Here is an 8,495-nt window from a genome sequence, read left to right on the forward strand (position 1 = left end):
AACAGAAATCCAGTTTGTTGTTGAATGTTTGATTAAATATTTGAATGATTTCTGATCATTAAACTGTGATCGATCAGATTCATCAAATATCTGCACATTAATCAATGATCACATCAGTTTATCACCTTCCTTTTTGTTGTTGTTTGAATCTTTCCTCCTCTGATTGATCTGCAGGTGAAGTGAAACTGTCTCAGGTAAAATTCTCTCTGAGTTTGGTTCATGTTGACACTCGGTCAGCAGGTGGCGCTGCTGCTGTTTCTCTGAGAATCACTGAGCTGGAGAAAACACCGTGTTTCGGCTGCAGCTCTGAAATGTAATTTGTTCTGAAGCTTTATGAATGAATGAATATTTCACTTCTTTGCATCTGGAAAACAAAAATCAACTGTTAATACAAAACTGGAAAATGAACAGGATGGAGGCGTTGGCTTGTTTTCGCCGACCCTTTACACCCCAACAAAAAACCCTAGAATATCAGATCTGTAAGACTGAAGGGAAAAGGAAGAAAATACAATGATGTCAAATCTCAGTTATTTAACATTTTAATCACGTCATATTTCTAAAGCTAAAACAGAGACCGACACAGTTTCATCTCATCAGGAAACAAACCAACAGCTTATTAAAATATTTCCACTGTTACTGAAACGTTTAAAAATGTTTCTTTGTTCTAATCGTTCTCTGAATGTTTCATGTATTTGTTTTATCTGTGTCCAAGGTTTATAAAGAAGAGTAGAAACAGGAAGTTAAAGCTCCGAAATTCCATTCAAATGAAAGATGACGAGTCTGCAGAAGCAGCTTTAAATGAGCTGGATCTTTAATGTGGAGACTTTTATTTTGGTGAGATGTTTCTCAGCTCAGACACATGTAGATTTAATGATCCAGACAACGTCCAATCAATCAATCGATCAATATATACAACTTTATTAATATAACCTCTAACACACAAATATACAGAGAGAGAAAACACACACATCAGCTCTGTGATGATCTTCAGTCTGCCTCAGATCATCGGCTGGAAAACTGCAACGAGCTGCAGTGAATTTAAAAACCATCGTTCTTTCAGTCAGAAAAAAGAAACATGAAGAAACTGTAAACAGGAAAGAAACATGAACGTCTGATATTTTTCTATTATAGTTTTTTTTTTTAAACGAAGAACTGACTCTTTCTCTCGTTTTATTTCTCGATGAATTGATTTCAGTTTCAGGTGAACGAGGATCGACAACATAGAAATACTCAGTATGTAAACAACAACAACAACAACAATAATAATAACAATAATAACAACAACAATAATAATAATAATAATGACAACAATAATAATAATAATAATGACAACAATAATAATAATGACAACAATAATAATAATAACAATAATAATAATAATAACAAGAACAACAACAACAATAATAATAACAATAATAACAACAACAATAATAATAACAATAATAATAATAATAATGACAACAATAATAATAATAATAACAAGAACAACAACAATAATAATAATAACAATGATAATAATAACAATAACAATAATAATAATAACAATAATAATAATAATAACAAGAACAACAACAATAATAATAATAACAATAACAATAACAATAATAATAATAATAATAATGAGTGTGTTTCTGCAGATGATGATTATCTAACGTCATGAAAAAATGTCAATGTTTTCTTTTTATTCGACCTTTTGTTTCAGTCACAGATGAACAGAAATCAGCAGCTGATTATTTCGATGGAAGCAGTTCTGTATTAACAGGTCTGAAACTGTGCGAGGTTTCACTGCTGAGGAAACCAGGTTCAGTCAGAGGAGATTTTCATCACTGCAGAGAATCCTGTCAACAGGCAGAAAAACAACCAACCTGTTTCCTCTGTGTTTTTTAAAGAATTGTTGTAGAGATTTTTAAAGATTCTAAATCTACAAACAGACAAACGGCAGGAAAATAAACGGCTGGTGTTTCTTTTTGTTTCAGCATCTCACATTAAAAAGGATTCACAAATACTTATTATTACAAATGTTACAGAAAGGTTTTCTGACTGATTCTGTTTTTATTCTGCTCAAGGTTTAAGATTCAGGTTATTGATCCGAGGTTTCACACGAGACTGAGCCACACACACGTGATGTTATATATTATACATATATCATATATATAATATGGATAGAAAATCTTCTCTGTGTATTTTATATCACAGTACACAGTGGACAGAACACAACAGAATCAGAAACTGTCTCTAACTAAAAACAACAGGAAGAGTTTCACAGACGAAGGTACTGAGGTGAATGAATCTGATATTTTACCAAACGATCAATAAATGTTTAGACTATAAAAGAAAATACTGACAAATGTTCAGGATGATTCAGATGATTTATTTAACAGTTTTAATATAGAGACAATCTACGGATGAAATCCTGAAACGAGAGAAATGATCTGATTCATGTTTAGAAACAGATTTCATCATATACAGTCGTCTGATTCACACCTGATGCTCCAGATTTATTCTCAGCAGAGTCCCACAGTGATGATGTGTTTCTGTAGTCCAACCTGAAGTTAGCAGCGGCCTGGTTCCTCCACAAAAAGACAATGGGATTTGTTCATAGTGTTTTGGATTATTCCAGAAAATAAACAGTGAGCAGCTAAAGTTTCTGATCCTTCAGGTTTAGTTGATCAGTCCTCAGTCTTTAGTCTTTAGTCTTTAGTCTTTAGTCCTGGTCTCTGACCTCTTATATAAATGTTTTGTCGTATTTTTACCAGACATCAATTCAGTTTCAGGAGGTTTTACAATATTTCTTGTCATTTATTGATCGATATCTGACGATCAGACTGATTTATTATCAGTACAATAAAATGTCTGTGACTGTGTTCGTCTGATATTGAATATAGATAATGAACACACACTCAGGTGTGTGATTGATTCTCAGATTCTCGTCCTCGCTCCCGCAGACGAAGCTAAACGACACTGAGCGGTGGAGCAAAGCATGCTGGGTGTCTGTGTTACTGTGTGGTACTTTTACTTCAGTAAAGTATCTGATTACTTCTTCCACCACTGAAAGTCACACAGTAACACAGACACACTAACAGATGGAGGCAGTGGGATTCCAGCAGCTCCTGTTAAATCCCTGTTTTTCTCTATGGAGTCTGGTAGACAGTGGAGATGTACAGTGATGCTTGTGGTGAGATAAACATGGAGGAAGCTTTAATCACAGCAACGTGTTGATGGAGCAGCTGAAAGGAATCCTGGGAAATAAGTCACAGAAATAACTGCTGCTGACAAAGACTGAGTGACGGGATAATGACAGGAAATCATCAGTGACACTGAGCTGTCGACCTGCCGCCATTATACTGTCAACATCCACTGCTCCTCCTCCTCCTCCTCCTCCTCCTCTCAGGTATTAGAATAAAAGTGAGGGAGGAGAGATGGAGAGGAGAAAGAAAAGATGGAAGGGAGGAAAAAAGGTGGAAAGAGAGGAGGGAGGGAGAAAGTGAGAGGTAGAGTCGTTCAGTCAGAGATCAGCTTCAGTTTTTCTCTCCATTATGAAGCAAAGTGACTCTGAAGGACAGGAAGTGTGTGTGTGTGTGTGTGTGTGTGTGTGTGTTGTGCGCACTGAAAGGACCAGTGTGTGTCACAAGGCCGACTCCTGCGTCCTTGGACATTAATTGTTCACTAATAAACGACTTTTCTCCTGATTGAGCTGCTTCATTTAGGAACAAACAAACACACACACACACACACACACACACACAGGTTAGCTGACAGATACATTCAGATGCAGATAAAGTGAATTAAAAGCAGCAGTGAGAGCCTCTCGTCTCTCTCCGTCCTTGTGTTGGAGCCTCAGCAGCAGGTGGATAAATGCAGCCGAGGCTTTTATCTTCATCACTTCACATCAGGCAGGACGACCCGCCGCGGGGGGGGCAGACGCATCCATTCACACAGGAGGAGCAGAAAAAACACAGTTTAATGAAGATCTGCAGGGAGGATAATAACACTTAGTGACAATCTAATCAGGCGGCTCAGGAGCAGACGTTTCACCTGAATCACTCACAAAAACCTGATTCTGTCGTTGACGGACGCCGGTCTGACGACAGAAGAAACACGTTCCTCCTCCTCATTGTTATTCCTCTGCTGTTTTCATCTCCATGCTCTGCTCCTGCAGCTCTGACAGAACCTGGCTGATGTGTTGGTGTGTGTTGGTGTGTGTTGGTGTGTGCTGCGCGGAATGTTCTGAATGTTCTAGAATGTGTGACATCATCACTCTAACTGACACCTCTGAAAACTGAGTTTAAAAAACTCTGATTCAAACCTTTTCATTCCCCCAGTTTCCAACCCACAGACTCTGTGTATGAGGAGGCAGAGGAACGTGTCCTCTCTCACCCAGACTGACTCACAGTTTGAGAATAAATCTGTTTTAGCTTCTCTTCAGGATCCAGTCACACAGTTGAAATGAGGAAGCGCTCTCTGCAAAATGAAAATTAGATTCTTTTTGTGACGACTGGGCGAGTTCTCAGTTCTGGACTCTGATTGGACGACCGTGTCTCAGGAGTAGTGTGCAGGTGAAGGGACTCACACCTGATTGAAACAGCTAGTGGAGTCAGGTGGTTCAAAGGTGGCAGGAGCAGAGGTCATGTGATTGGTCATGTGACCTGACATGAATCAGGAAGTGAAGAGCTGACTTCAGATAATGTGAGTCTCTGTTGTGTAGATTATTGTCTGTGTGTTTGTGTTGTCATTGAACTGGGACAAAGTTCTGACTTTAAAGGTTTAATACGTTCACATCTCTACATGTTGTTTAACATCACCAGTTTGTTTCCTGGAGTCACTGGGTGTTTCAGGTCTTACCCTGATCCAGGCAACCTGACCAAGGTGGATCAGACCCTGACCTGTGTTCAGGTGACATTCTGCTGATCCAGACTTTAAGACACTGTTTATTTTCATTATCAGTTCACCTGCTGATTGTTCTAAATGAACTGATGAGTCGTCTGGAAATCTCTTATTGATGAACAGACTCAACAAACTGCCTCAGTTTCTGTTAGCAGCATTAGCTCGCGTGCTAACCAGACAGTGGTGGAGTGACAGGTACGGTGCAGTGAGGGCCTCCGTCATGGCCGCCGTCAGCTCTGTGTGGTGGTGTGTGTGTGTGTGTGTGTGTGTGTGTGTGTGTATGGGGGGGGCTGGTTGGTCCGGGGTCGGCGGCGGTCGATATTCAATCTCCTCAGTGAGACGGAAACAATGAGACGAAACAGAGCTCTGTTCATCTGGAAGAAGATCAGGCTAAATATAGAGCGGCAGCACAGCGGGGGGGTGAGAGACACTGAGGGGGGGGGGGGCGATTGGTGAGAGCCTGAACATTTTTCCAGATCAGTTCCAACATCACTGATTTATTTCCTCTTGTTCTGAGCAGATGTTTTCAGCTCTGGCGGATCAATAACACTGATCTGATCAATGATTGACAAATGTCAATCTAAACATAAACTCACCTGCAGGTTAAACCATGACCTCAGATCAGCTGTGGACGGTCTCACCTGTCAGCTTTACGTCAGCTCAGGTAGAGAGTGACACCTGTGATGTCATCGGTCATTAGCTAGCATTAGCTGCTACATGGTGCTGGATAAAGAGCTCAGTCTTATCTGATCCACACTCAGGTAACTCTCCAGGTGTGTGGATGTTATCACAGCCTGACCTCGGTCTCGTCCCCTCTCACCTGCGCCATCATCAGGTAACTCACCTGAACCAGCCGGGGTCAGAGGTCAACCCGCTACTTTCCCATGACCCCTGACCTCCACCCCCTCCCTCACCCACTCAGCTTCTTTTCAACAGTGGATCAAGTAGTAGAAGAAGAAACTTTATTTATCCAAGTAAACGTCAGTTTCCTCTAATCTCTTCCCTCGATCGTTGGAGGTTGAAGGGAAACTCTCACAAACAGACTGAAAACATTTTCTCTCAGTCTTTTCTCCTCCATTCTTCCTCTTCACATTCCTCCCTTCTTTAAGAGAGGAGGAGGTCAAGAGGAGTCCATGAGGAGGAGGAGGAAAGACAGAGAATAAAAGAATGAATTAAAGGGAGGACTGAAGGTTTTAGATAAAATTCCAACATGATCATGAGTCATCAGTTTTGCTGATTGATTATATATTATATATAATTCTTCCTAAAGGAAGAGCAAGGAAACTGTGACGAGTCTCCTGCTTTTCTTTGTCATCTGTCAGAAGGTGTTTGTATTGATCAAACAGAAGACGTCACGTCTCTCGAGGGTTATAAACTGAAAGCGTGTTTTATAGCAGCTGATGAAGGAGGAACAGGTCGCTCTGTCGTTCATTTAGAGACAAGGAGAAATGAGGGGGCGTGGCTTATTGTCATTAAAGTAACAAATAACAGGTGAAAATGAGTAGTTACAGGACGTAACTCCAGTTCTGTGAGGACATCAATAGCCCTGTAACAGCCTTCACTATTGGTTAATATGGGACTGATGTGGTCCCAGCTGGACTCCAGTCCTGATCACTAAAGACCAGCATCTGACAGGGTGACAGAAAAAGAGCAAGAACAGGAAATCCAGATTTCCAGCCTAGCAGCAGTCGAGCATGGAGCCCGTCATTCTGCCCCCTTTGGACAGGAGTGATGGTCAAAGAGCGTTACGGTGCTAGCCTGCTAGCCCGCTAACCACACTGCCCATCAGCATTAGCCTGTTAGCCTTGTCAGCTTCAGGAGTCAGCTTCAGCCTGGTGATGTCAGCCGAGGCAGCTACAGCAGACGTCATGGCCGCCAGCAGAGAGGTGCAGGTCTGGCAAACTGAACCTTAGGAGCTTTTTCTGTACGAAGCCAACTGGACTCACTTGAGGTGCCTGAATGTTCTTCTTTAGAGGGTATGCTCTGGGGGTCGCCACTTCCTGATCATGCAAAGATTCAGAAAATTCAGGAGGAACCATCATCGTTACCTGTTCAGAGACTCGTTTCAGCTGCCTTCAACACATAACGTTCACCTGAAGAATTAAAACACACCTGACTCTGCAGAGAACACGGTGTCATGAAATGTCAGATTATTCCTGTAATAAACGCTCACATTAGAGCGACGCTGTGCAGGATTTCAAACGACTCACCAGACGCCGCCGCTAAGTGCCGGCAGCAGGTTTCTCTTTTTTCTCTCCACTGTATGAAAAAAGGCGTAATTCACTTGTTCTGAGTGTTTCCTCTGTAAAAACCGAGAGCTGTCAGGTTACAACCTGCTGCTCAAATGAAGCACAAAGAATTCATTCACATTCACATTCAGAGAGAAAGCAGCCACAAAATGATCCCCCTTCAGCCTGACAAGTACCCCTGTGGTTCACACACTCACACACTCACACACATCGCAGTAGGCCTTAATGACAGCTGCCTTTTAATGCTGCACTGAGAGGGGAGGTTACCTTTCAGTGTGTGTGTGTGTGTGTGTGTGTGTGTGTGTGTGCGAGCTGCCATTAGGCGCCCACCGTGGCGAGGCCCCGGTCCACTCTGGCCCATGGCATGCTGGGTAAATCTTCAGCTTCCCTGCCAGTCTCAGCCCAGAGCCAGAGAGCTAAATGACAGGGTTGACTCCTCCTGGACGCCCCGCACCGCGAATCCAACGCTCCCTCCACTGCTACCCTGCAATTAACACACTGCTGAGAGGGGGGGGGGGGTCGTAGACATGATGATGAGGGGCTGGAGGAGTTTTCTCACCTGAAAGTACATGGTGTATGTGTACTGTGTGTACTGTGTGTACTGTGTATACCTGAAGTGTATCTGCTGTGTACACAGTATAAATCCGGTGTGTATCTGGTGTGTACACTGTGTACCTGTCAGTGTGTACCTGGAGGGTCAGTGTCAGCACTTCCTGTCCTCTCAGCTCTAATTGATAATTGGATAATTATCCAATCAAACATCAGCGTCTGTCCACCAATTAGCTGCTAATTGACCTGAGAGAGTCGAATACCCCCCCCCCACTCTGTGTGTGTGTGTGTGTGTGTCTCAGTAGGGGTTGCTAATGGAGCAGGTCGGCTGTGAATTCATTACTGTGTCATTTATAAAGAGGCCGTTTAAATGACCGAACCCCACAGAGAGAAATTACTGCTGTCTGTCTGTCTGTCTGTCTGTCTGTCTGTCTGTCTGTCTGACTGTCTGTCTGACTGTCTGTCTGTCTGACTGTCTGTCTGTCAGTCTGTCAGTCTGTCTCTCTGTCTGTCAGTCTGTCTGTCTGTCTGACTGTCTGTCTGACTGTCTGTCTGACTGTCTGTCAGTCTGTCTCTCTGTCTGTCTGTCTGTCTGACTGTCTGTCTGACTGTCTGTCTGTCTGACTGTCTGTCTGACTGTCTGTCTGACTGTCTGTCTGTCTGACTGTCTGTCTGTCAGTCTGTCTCTCTGTCTGTCTGTCTGTCTCTCTGTCTCTCTGTCTCTCTGTCTGTCTGTCTGTCTGTCTCTCTGTCTGTCTGTCAGTCTGTCTGTCTGTCTCTCTGTCTGTCTGTCTGTCTGACTGATGAATATCT

This window comes from Lates calcarifer, unplaced genomic scaffold (assembly GCF_001640805.2).
Source record: "Lates calcarifer isolate ASB-BC8 unplaced genomic scaffold, TLL_Latcal_v3 scaffold_20_43, whole genome shotgun sequence".
Taxonomy (NCBI): Eukaryota; Metazoa; Chordata; class Actinopteri; family Centropomidae; genus Lates; species Lates calcarifer.